General features: G+C 39.5%; 1 pseudogene; it reads right to left on the reverse strand.

Annotated features, from left to right (window-relative positions):
• Positions 1-5320: 5320 nt before the first annotated feature.
• Positions 5321-10426, reverse strand: LOC114491895 (annotated as a pseudogene).
• Positions 10427-12916: the final 2490 nt, after the last annotated feature.

Raw genomic sequence — 12916 nt, forward strand, 5'->3', positions numbered from 1 at the left:
CAATAGCATTATTTATAATAGTCAAAGGGTGAAAACTGTCTAAATGTTCATCAACTAATAGATGGACAAACAAAATGTTCCATATAATGGAATATTATTCAAACAAAAATAAGTATAAAATACTTATACATACTATAACATAGATGACCTATAAAATATTATGCTAAGAGAAAGAAGTCAGTCACAAAATAGCACATGTTATGAAATTTATATAAAATGCTCAGAATAGGCAAATCTACAGAAACAGAAAGTAAGTTAGCTGACTAGCTCTGGGGATGAGAGTCTTGTGGTTGGAGAGTGATAACTAATGGGTACAGGGTTTCTTTTGGGAGTGATAAAATGTTCTAAAACTGATTATGTTGAGCCCTGACCAGTGTGGCTCAGTTGGTTGGCCATTGTCCTGCAAAGAGAAAGGTCGCCAGTTAGGATCCCTGGGCAGGGCACATGCCTGGCTGCCAGTTTCGCCGCCTGTTGCGGCATGCATGAGAAGCCAATCAATCAATGTTTCTCTGTCACGTCAGTGATTTTCTCTTTCTCTCTCCCCCTCCCTTCCCCCTCTCTAAAAATGAATAAATAAAAACTTAAAAAAACTGATTATGTTGATTGACTTTACAACACTGTGAATATACCAAAAACCATTGAGTTAAACACTTTAAATTTGTGAATCATGTTGTGTGTGAATTATATTTCACTAAAGCTTGTACTAAAAAGAATGATTTCTGAAGCAATAATCACATACTTATAATATTAAATATTCAGTCTCTCAACATGGGTTTTCCAGTTATACCTGTGAAAAATAAGGAAATATTTTAGACTGTTTCCCAAAGAGAACTTCATTTGGTCTGGATGAATAAACATCCAATATACTTCCAAAATGCATATTCAAACTTCAGTTTGTCACTTACTAGCATTGTGAAGTTAATAGTTGAAAAGGTCAGGGGATGTGAAATAGGAGAACAAATTCTTCAGACATTTTTCTTTTCTAAACAGGTGCACCCCATCCATAGAAACAGTTGGTGTAACCCTTATATATTTTTTTGTTGATATCTCAGTACAAAATACTATTTTCAGAAAGTATTATCTTGCCAATGAATTATACACTTCCATCCTATCATTCTTGCTCAGCTATGAAAATAATCTTAGGGCATGGCACCAGAATCCTGAAGAGCCGGTGCAAGAGCCAATTCTGTTTGCCTCTTGTCCCTCTTTGGCCTCTGAGCCATTCTACTTAATAAATCTGAAAAAAATGTATTAGTCACAGTGGTTTTGGATTCTGCTTTCCTAAAGCTTTGTTCTGAGTGAGCTGTTTCACGTCTGAACTAAAATTTCCCTGCTCTTTGCCATCTTTCACCCTGGGCTTTTGCAGACGTAAAATGTCAAAGTATCAAGCAGATGGAATTACATTTGGAACATCGGTTTGGTGGGGAGTGATTCCATGCTTTCAGCAGATCTGTGGTTGTATTATTTTAAAAAACAGTGAGCTGTTAATAAAAGACTCATTGAAGCCAGTTCCCTGTCTCAAGTAACTAATGTATTTAGATAAAATATTTTCTCCTACAAAATAAAATCGGCATAGGTCATTGACTGAAATACATAGGAAGTTATAGTAAGTCAGATTTTTGTCTAATTCCTTGAAAAAAAAGGGGTTTTAGGTATACTTGGATATGCCTCAGTACTCTGTATGTGTGTGTGTCTGTGCTAACAAAACTAAAACACTCCTAAACCCATCAGAGCAGAAGGTTAGAATGGCTTCCTTTTTGGCAGGGACCCTTTTGTTATATCCCTTGAAAGAACTGGCAATATGGTTCCCTTACAAAGTTTACAGAAATGCATTTCCATGACTGGAAGTGTTGTTTTTTTTTTTTTTTTTTTTGCTTTCTCCCCTCCCTTTACATATTAGAGTTTGGACCTACATGACTATGATTATGTCTTCATGCCAATCTGGGTAGGGGGAATGTGAGGATGAGTACTGCAAAAACAGCTGGCCAGGGGTCAGGAGTCCTTCCAGCTTCTAACACTTGTTCTGTCACTATCTGTGGCTTTGGGTTGTTCAGCAAAGATTTATATGTACATAGTATACAAGGTACTAACTAGATTTCTCCACTTGGATTTCAGTTTCCTCACTTGTAAAATAAAATATGTTCTTTAAACTGTAAACTCAATTATTCTCCTATGATCCAGAGAGCAGATGCTAACACTTTTGTCCTTTCTTCCAAAGAAGTCAGAGATTTTACCCACATCTGCACTTAATACAATGCTTTCTCACTCACTGAGATGTTACCTGTTTTTCTACATAGCATATTAATAAAGTCTCCTATGCCTTGAATTGAAAAACATTTTCAATGGAAGTCTGTGTGTGTATACAGCACTACAGTAAAGGTCACTGGTGGAAATATGACATTGGGGAACTTATAGTATGGTGTCATAAATCCAAAATGGCTAGAAACTCCTTCTAATTTGAAAATGAGATGAAAAGATATTTTGTTATTCTTGGGATACTTAAATTCTAGTCCATCTGCTCTTTTTTCATCCTCTTTTGAAGAAAAAAAAACAACCAAATACGCACGAGGAACAATGTGGTTGTAGCCCAGTAAGGCTGGCAATGTTCTCGGTCATATCAGGGGACACAGGTCATTGTGTGAGCTGCTCTCTGGTGCTTCAGCCCTGCTCGGGTCAGTCTGCTTCCTCGTGCTGGGCAGGGAGAAAGAGGCTGAAGCATGGCCTCATGTTTTTTAAGTGGATCTTCCTCTCCTGCACTCCCAATTTATTTGGGAAGTTAAGTGGTCAAAAGAACAAGGCTACCTGGATCTGATCCTTTCCTTTTAGACTAGATTTTGGGTACCTGGGATTCCAGAATTTCCTGTTAATAAAGCCCCCACACTGCAGATGTATGGATCTGGCCTGAGTGGTGATCAGTCCAGATTAAACCTTTGGGCCTGGGGTGCTCACACAGGTGGGCGTCAAGGATGAGAGAAGAAGAGAGAGTGGGTTCCAGGCTGTGCAAATATTGGGGGTGGACCTGGGAGTAGGTATCGACTCTTCTTTAGAAGACATCCTCTTGTATGTTTCCATAGCTGATCACTCTGTTCTGCAAGAAGGATGTATTTTCAGAACAATTTAACTGTAACCCTGGGCAAGATGGTAAAGTTGGTTAAGATCTCTTTTCGGTCTCCTCTGCTCCCTCTTTATGCCTCTCTCAGTAGTGTTGGTGATTTCTTCCCAACACCCTAGTCACACCAGGCCCCCGTGTTTAGCCCCAGTTGCTCTGATTTCCAACCACAACAGGTTGCTTCCCCTGTCCCGGGCACTCTCTTTTGATTCATCTCATCCTTCCCTACCCCAAATCAGCAGGTCTAAGTCCTAAGTCCTCTTTTTCTCCCCAGGAAGTGGTTACTTCTGTGCTGCAGTAACTAGCTTAATGAATTAATTAAATGCATCTTTGATGATCCATTTGCTGTGTTTCTTTACTCAGGCAACAAAAGGCTTAATTTTGTTAAAATTTACCTCTGCTTAGAAAGCATTTATAAGGAAAACAACCTCTACAGTGAAACAAAAACTCAGAACATTCAAGGTTTTAGGAATAAAAAACCCCTGGTGAGGATCAGTTTGGATACGGTTTCCCATGTGTCTACTTGGATTTCTATCATTTTGGTTAGTTTCGGTCCCTTCTGTTACCTTCATCCCTGGGCCAATCTCCTCTTCTGTGCATAAAATCTCTGGTCCTGAGTGAGGAGGCAAACTTTAAAAAAAAATACTTTTCTTTTGTTTCAAAATACTAAGTAGAATAAAAGGGAGATAAACTGATTAGAAGAAACAAAAATCTTGTTTACCAAGCACCATCTCTTCTTCTATAACACAATTGGTGAAATCTTGGGGAAACTTGAGTTCTCAGTAATCTGTAGGAAAACAATTATTTCAATAGGAAAAGGTAGGAGTGGAGGGTAGGAAGATTCAGATTCAAAACAGCCAAGTTATTTTAAGCAGCAACGCTAATGATCCTTGGCTGGCATTTCAGGTAAGCTGCCAGGGGAGTTTTTGCAGACAGGCTTGATGCCCTTCAAACCACACCCTATCATATCCTTCACCTGTGAGTAAAGCTGTTCCTGCAGGACTTCCTTGGCAGACACTGAAGCAGCAGCCATTGGATCCTGCTTTCAGGCGGTGGAGCTGCAAGCAGCAGCGCCACCCACAGGAGGTTGGGTTAAATGCATAACTCAGGGAAAGGAAACAACGTAGAATAAAAATCGGTCTCCAGGCCGGAGCAATGGCCAAGGTCATAACTGGGAAAGTAGGGTAACATATAGGGCAGAAAAAAAAAGTTAGATGGTAAGTGGAAGAATGAAAAAACTTTAGCAGCAGTGGAAGTGCCAGATACTGGTTGGGACATGGTATATAGTTATATATATACCATATAGTTCAGGACAACAGGTTCTGGACCAAGAACCTGAACAGGGATTGGAAGCCAGCTGTCGTCTGATGTCCTGGGCGGAGACCTCATGGACTGAAGAGCTCCTGACTTAAAATGAAGAGCAGTAAAGAAGGATCCTGTTTTATGTGGCTCATTTCTCTCAATTAACCTCACGGTTTAATTATGACTTGAAGGAAGTTGTAATTTATCATCATCTCTCAATAGAGAAAGTAAGATACAAAGGAGTTATAGGATTTGATTATGGTTTCCGAGTAAATAAACAAAATTGGACCTTGATTTATCTAAAACCTCAATTAGCACTACATCTATTAAATGTTGGCTTTTTAGGAAAATTGTCTTACATAATTTTTCTTAATCTACCAGAGGTTTAATTACTTTGTTCTGTTAGTATCTGAAGACCTACATAGAAATTACACTCACCTAAAAAATGCTATTAATTAAGATTGATTAACATGTGGAGGAAAAAATTAGTTATGTAATCATGTATATTATAGTGGTCAATAAATTTCCATAATATAATATAATTCTTCACTCTTGAATAATTATGCAGGCCAAACTTTTAGAAATGTTAGGAGTTTTAATTCTTTATTCAAATTACTTAGCATATTTGCAGGCTGCTTAAAATTAAAAATCAGATTGTCCACTGTGTATTACTAATTATTTGAAAACACTGAGTGATTTTAGTTAATTGGAATGATTGCCAATAGTTACACTGCTCTTGATAGATGCCCCTGCAGTAATGCTTCAAAGCAAACACTACATTTTTAATCAAAGTAAGGGACAGTACTTTTTTATGTTTTAAATTTTTAATTTTATTTCTTATTTTTTTAGAGTGTATAAATTCACTGAGTAAAAATGAAATTAATGTCAGACATATTAAATTTTGCTTGCTTAATATTTGGCCACTGTTCCTTTGCAGCAGAGCTGAGTGAAGAGAAGACACAGGGATGCTGTCGTGGGGACACTGAACAAGAACAATCTTCCATTTATTATAAAACAGGTATCACACAGCAGTGCCAGTCTGCTAACAAAGGTAGAGGGAAGCAAAGTTTCATGAACAAGGATGAAATCAAAGCAAGCACGGACTTCCAAGAGAAGAGAGGGCCAGAGCATGTGGAAAACAAGTAGCACCAGGGGCCACGTGGAGATCTGAGAGTGGTCAGGTCTGCTGGTTCTTTTGGGAAACACAGTGACCATGTCTAGCTTGTGGGTGGTGAGACTCGCTCTCAGGTGTTCTTTTCACAGTAGATTTGATCTTACACAAGGAAATGGCCCTTCTGTTTCAGGTTCATGCCACACTGGCACACATGTAAGACTCAGGGTGGCAGTGATGGTCACACAGCTGCACAAACACACCAGCAATGCTGGTGCCATGTTTGTCACATGTGAGCACAATGGATGCAGCCACTTTGGTGACTGGAGCCTTAATGCTTCTGAATCCCGAGGGCTTATTGTGGTTTCCTTTCTCCTTATACTCCAGTATTTCTGCAAAACTAAGAATGAAGTGGACTGTTTTGGGGGCTCATTTAACTCCTGTTTCTCCTGAAGCATCTTGTACTTCAGCTTGTTTGTTGATGATGAGTTCACTTGGAGACTGAGAATGCTCTAAGGTTGGGGTGTCAAACTCATTTTCACCGGAGGCTGCATTGGCCTTGAGGTTGCCTTCAAAGGGCCAAATGTAATTTTAGGACTGTATAAATGCAACTACTGCTTAACAGTTAAGTGAGAGCTGGGCGCTGCCACCAGGTAGAAACAAGGTGCCCTGCAGATAAAACAAGGTGACAAGCCGGATTCAGCCTGAGGGCCTTGTCTTTGTCACCTGTGCAAGGCTTATCTCTGGTCCACTGGGCTGCCTTCTTTGACTCCAAGGGTCCGTTGAAGTCAAAGCTGTTTTCAGAGGAGTGAAGGTCAGAGGGATTGTTGTCCTGGTTGGTGACAACCCCAGCGGCAGAGCTGGAGGCAGGCCAGGCAGTGAAGGGTCCTGCATGTGTGCAGCACCCCTTGTAGTTCAGAGGCTCAATTTATCAGGGACAGTATTCTTAAACTACATTTTCTAAAAGAAAAAATCAGGAGCTTACTCTATTCTATATAGAGTATATAGTGCACTCTTCTGGAATATGCAATCTACAGGGAAACCTTATGAAAGAATGTGGAATAAAAACCTGTTTTGCCAAACAAACAAACAAAATATAGTGAGACACTGAACAAAGACACTGAAATAGAGGACAGGCTGACAGTGACCAGAGGGGAGAGAAGAGGGAATTTCAGGGGAGAATGGGAAGGGTTTAGGGGAACAAATATAAAGGACACATGGACAAAAACCATGTCCATGGTTTTTGGGGTGTGGGGGGGTGGAAATGGGAGGCAGGTGGGGAGGGATGCGTGGGTGGGCTGGAATGGGAATAAAAGGCAGAAAACTGTACTTGAACAATGACTAAAATTTTTTTTTAAAAACCCTGTTTTGCTCTCTAGAGTGGTCAATATGAAAGGTTCTCAGAGTACTTTGCAATACATTTTTATAATCAGCCCTTTATAAAACCCCTCAAAATCCAATAATGGACTCATAAATAGTAAATGGAAAGGGGGAAGACTAGAAACATGGTGCATTGTACATGGTGTCATAAACAGAGGTCCAAGCTATCATTATTAATGGATTTGGTAATTGATAAGCATGCATTAGAGCCATATTTTAAAGTTTTGGTTAAGCAAATACTTTAATTTTACAGACTTATATTTCAGTCCCTTTGCCACCCTCACCTCCTGTGTCTCAGTGTTGTATAATGCCAATCAGAGACACCAGCACTGATGTTAGTGTCTGAATATAGCAATGATTTAGAAAAAGATAGATGTGGTTGGAATATTCATATGATGGCAGATATTGTGAATGGGCATGGAAAAGAGGTTTTCTGAATAACCTTTAAATGGAAAGGTAGAAAGAATCTGGAAAATAAAAAAATGTTAATGAGGCCCTGATAGAAAACATAAGAACTGGGGACTCTTTGATATGGTCACACAAGTACACATTTCTGTTGTGTTCATTACAGTAAGTTTACATCTAAAATGCCTACTGCTGAGACACAATAGTTGCCACAAACATCCACTCTTGGTCATTGAAATCAGTATTTTGGGGTCCCTTTGGCTAATATTAACCACATCATTTTGACAAATGGCAATAGTGTCCATTTATAAGAGCTTTTCATTTTTCTTCATAAATATACTCTAGGATGTTAATTTATTTATTGTTATGTGTCTGGGGTTAGCTTTAGTGATGTCTGAATTTTCTTAAAAATAGTATCCACCTTATCTGTTTTTATATTTAAAAATTAAAACTGTTGTGTAGACATTGATGTATTGGGTGGAAGGCCAGGAGCAGTGGTGGAGGTGGTTAAAGGGGAGGGAAGGTAAAAGTTTTAAACAGGGAAGAAGCTGTGAAAGAAGACTTTTTTTAAACAAGAAAACAGACACAATAAGACAATATGAGTGTTACCTAGCACGTAGAGATTAGTGTCCATAAAATAATGTAGTACAATATGCATTTTTTCCCCAGCGAAGAGCATTATAGAGGAATAATTCTAGCCTTTCCGTCTATTCTGGGACTTCTGTAGGTTAAACCCAAACACTTAGTGAACATAGAGGTGTAAAAGAATGTCATAGCCCTGGCCGAGTGGCTCAGTTGGAGCATCAGCCTGGGCACCAAAAGTTTGAACGTTTGATACGGTTGCAGGTTTGATCCCCTGGTAGAGGTGTGTACAGGAGACAACTGATCCAAGTTTCTCTTTCACATTGATGTCTCTTTCTCTCTCTCTCTCCTTTCCTCTATAAAATTAATGAACATATCCTCGAGTGAAGGTAAAAGGAAAGAATATCATAGAATTTTGAAGCTAGATGTGATGTCAAGATCATTCAGTCCTATCTCATTCTTTTAGAAAAAGCAAAATTATTTTCTGATTTCTTAAAATAGAACATTTGTGCATTCTTTCTATATCTGTCCTTTATACCAGGAATCAATTTTTCACACCTATATTCTACTCTGTACACTGTAACTATTTTTTTATTATAGCTCCTATAAAATTTTATGTTTCTTATTTATTTACAAATGTGTTTCCCAAAATCTGCTTAGTTCATTGCCTTTTCTTTCACTCAGCCAACTACCTGTTCAGGCCTTTTATTTCCCTCACTAAATTATAATACCCTTGAAGATAGACATGACCAGGCTTTATTTATTTTATCTGTAGCACTTTCAGGGCCTGGCACCGTGACTGACCTGGTTATGTTAAATTATTGCTGAGTGAATAAGTTTTACTTTTGCTTTGTTAAGTAAAAGTCAGAGGGAATGATGGATTAAACATTCTTTACTGCAATTATTGTGATTAATTTATCTGTAATCAGAAGAATGTTTGATATCCTGGAGTAGTAAAGTCAAGTACAATGAATTAGCTCTTAATGGAATTAGCATCCCTTTCTTTAATGTTTTTTTCTACACAGTCTAGTATTTTTTTCCACTTTTCTGTATTGGCTTGGTTGTGACTGGGATTGTATTATTACCATGGCTGCAAAATACTTGAGTACCTGATAAGCTCTGACATTGCTATGCAGAGTCTAGAAAGAAGATGTTGGTTTAAAATAGATCAAACCTCTTCTCTTAGGAATTCCATAGAGGTCACTGTGTATTTTGGATGGGCTAAATATACCCCCTCAGAGAGGCAGTGTGTTTCCACCTCTTCTCTGGGGCTTTAAAGATGTCACTTTTTATCTTCTCCAGAAATGTTATCTGAATTTTTTCATCTTCAAGTCAGTGCCTCATTATTTGAGTTTATTAAGTACCAGCAAGGTTTCATTAAACACAACCACATTGTTGTATATCTTATATAGAGCAGGCAATATTTTTTTTAAACACAATCTTTTTTTTAAAGATTTTATTTATTTATTTTTAGAGAGGGAAGGGAGGGAGATAGAGAGAGAGAGAGAGAGAGAGAGAGAAACATCAATGTGCAGTTGCTGGGGGTTATGGCCTGCAACCCAGGAATGTACCCTGGCTGGGAATCGAACCTGGGACACTTTGGTTCCCAGCTCAAGCTCCATCCACTGAGCTACGCCAGCCAGGGCTAGAGCAGGCAATATTTAATCTAAGGTGAAATTCTTCTGAATCTAACTCGGGGGTAAAACATGTGTATTGAACTTGAAATCAGTTCCACCTCTGTAAAGTTCCTTCCCAAACATTTCTTGAATCAATACCCTTACAACTGTTCTTAAATTCACAGGACTTTTAACATGGCTTAAAGGCCCTTCATGGTCTGCCTCTCCTCTGACACCCTCTCTCTCACAGATTACCTGCTCCCACCACACTGGACTGCTTTCAGTTTTCAAAGAAGCCACTGCCACCATCTCTTTTACTACTGGGGGAAAGGAGGGAGGGAGGGAAGGAAGGAGGGAAGGAGGGAGGGAATGAGAAAGAACAGGAAGGGAAGGGAGGGAGCAAAGGAGGGGGAAAGGGAGAGGAAGAGAGAGAGGGGAGAAAGATTCATGTTTTAGTAGAGAGAAGGGATAATAAAATCTTGAGAAGGAGGCAGAGAACACCTCTGTATATAATAAAGGCCTACGAGTCGGCAAAACTCTTCCTTTGAAACAAAAGAGAACAAGCAAAGGATTGGTTTGTAAGTTACATATTTGACTACAGAATATCTAACCTGATCTTTAAGGTCTTCCAGCCTCCTCTCCAGTCCCTTACTGCTCTAAGGATAATCTTTCTGACGTACAGTTCTGATGATCAGTTCTTTACAAACACTCCTTTTTGTTTGCCTTTCCTTGGAGAAATGGTAAAGTTTCTTAAATTGACAAATCACATCCTGCACTGTAATCAAATTTACCTGGTGACTCTTTCCTGGACCTCAGGTTTCCCTGAATCTTGTTTTCTTGTTTTGGAACTTTAGCACAAGTGGTCCATTGACTTGGACATTTATTCAGAGCCCCAGGGAGCCCTGTCTCAATGGTGCACATTTACTATAAAGGACATGTTATCTTTTCAACTTTCTTTGAATTCCTCCAGTTTGAGCTGATTTTTAGCTGCTCTGAGTTTGTACAGTGCTCTGTCTTGTGTTATTATTATATTAGTAAAATACTTTTCTAAAATGTAGGTGATAAAATTTAGGTATCTCTATATTCTTCACACTAAGTGTAGTGCATTTTACCAAGTAGTTTCTAAAATGAATGGGTGAAACAGATAGGAAGTTGTTTTATTTAGCAAATACCCTTGAGGACTCACTATGTGTCAGGTGCCATGTTGGATGCTGGAAATACAGTGCTGAACAGGGATGAAAACATCTCTGCCCTTATGTGCACAGACCCTAACATGGAATTAGACATTTTCCAAATACTTGATCATAAGTGAGATGTTCTTAATAGTTTGGAGGGAATAGGAAGTGTTCTGGAAATATGTAAGAGAAGATTAAGTACTATATCTCTATTTATAATAGGAGACTCTAGGTGAAAAAGAGTGTGTGTTGTCAAAGAACATTCTAGGTAGAGGCAACAGCATGTTTTAAAATCTAGTGGTGATAGAGATGGTGGCTTCCTGGAAACTGAAAGCAGTCCAGAGTGGCTGGAGCATGTAATCTGTGAGATGCAGGCTGTCAGAGGAAGAGTCGGAATGGGAAGGGCCTTATAAGCCATGTAAAAAAGGAGAAGGAGAGGGAGAAAAAGTTATTCCAAGAACGGTGGAAGGCCAGTGGGGGTATTCAGACAAGTGGGGTGAAACTGGACCAGTGTTTTAGACAATCACTCTGACTGCATTGTGAAGAGTGGAGTGCAGAGGTGTCCGAGGCTTGTAAGGAAACCAGAAAAGTGGCTAATTTTGGAGTCTAGATGTCAGTCTCTGGTTTAGGCAAAGGTGCAATGGATATAAGGTTGGGGAGAATTGAAGCCTTTAAGGAAAGTACTTGGAAGACTGAATGAAATAACAGGCCATATTTTTCAGGGATGAAGGAGAGGCAGAGACCCAGGCTGGCTTCCAGGTCTCTGCCATGAACCAGCTAGAGCAGGGCACACTTTATGCTGAGAGAGGGAACACTGGGGGAGGAGCAGGCTAGGGAGCAGGGGAGATAAAAAAGTCAATTTTATACGTTATACCTCCAATGGTGTCTGATAGACAGGTGGATTTGGGGTCTGATGCTTAGGAGAACAACCTGGTTAATTTTATAGATTGGAAATCATATGCACATAGGACATAAGTAAAGTTATGAATGTGGATAGTATCTCACAGTAAGAAAGTGTAGAGGCAGAAAAGGTCTAGGAGAGAACCCCAAGACTCTAACTCTTAAAAGCTAGTTAAGCAGAAGAGGAGCCAACAAAGACCACTGAGAAAAAAAAAAAAACAGCTGATGAAACACCACCCAACCAGTGAACCAACCAACCAACAAATCTCGAGACAAAATAATGTGATGGAAGCAAAGAGAGAGTTTTGAAGAGAAGGAAATTGTCACAGGGTCAAACACCCCTGAGAGTCAGGCAGTGTGAAGGACAGAAAAAGGTCTACTGACTTTAATGGCAAGAAGGTCATAATTGACTTTGGTGAACAGCCTCAGTGGAACAGAGTGTAAAAGCAGGTTGGAATGTGTTGGGCGTGAAGTGGAAGGTAAGGAAACGCAGATGCTGACTGTAGCTAACTCTTTCCAGAAGCTTTGCTGTGGAGGGTGGAAGAGCCTATGGCTGAAGTAAGCTATGGAACTGAGGGAAATCTGTTTGGGGGTTTCTTTGCTTGTTTTTAAAATCAGAAAGAAGGTGGGGAGGAGAGAGAGTAGAGAAAAGAAGAGAAGACATAAATTCATGTTGTAGTAGAGAGATGGGATAATCAAATCCTGAGAAGGAAGGAGAGAACCTTCTGTGTTGAGTTAATGTCTAACAGGAGGTAAAATTCTTCCTTTGAAACAAAAGAGAAGTAAAGGGTTGATATGGAAGTTATATATTTGACCACAGAATATCAGATCTGATTACTTTTACTTCCTTTGTGGAGTAGGAGTTAAAATTATTTGCTTTGAGACAGGAGGATATAGGGTTAAAGAGAGAAGAAAAGGTAGGAAAAGTCATTATACAAAATAAGAGTGAATTAAAGGAAAAACACTTAGTAAGATGTCGGGCAGTGCTGGGCTACTATTCCAAACCGGCAGCTCCACGTTGATAGTGGTGGCCTTCTTTTCATGTGTGATGTTTTCTGAGTGTCGGGCCCATCAGGAGAAGTGGTGTTTTAGGGTAGAGCCTGATTTCCATGTGGACAGAGAGGTTGAGGAAATTTACAGTGAAATTGTAAGAAAAACCTTGTAGAGCCACTGGGAGGGCCCAAGTTTTGCACTGGTCAAAAGAGATGGTTGTGGCAATTATATGCATCCTCTACCGCATTTTCAACCTTTAGCATCTGCTGACACCTACCAACCCCAGTCCTGGTAGCAGTTCCATCTTATACTTGTGCTTCTTCTGGATCCTTCTTCGTACACT

Source organism: Phyllostomus discolor, chromosome 1 (genome assembly GCF_004126475.2).
Source record: "Phyllostomus discolor isolate MPI-MPIP mPhyDis1 chromosome 1, mPhyDis1.pri.v3, whole genome shotgun sequence".
Classification (NCBI taxonomy): Eukaryota; Metazoa; Chordata; class Mammalia; order Chiroptera; family Phyllostomidae; genus Phyllostomus; species Phyllostomus discolor.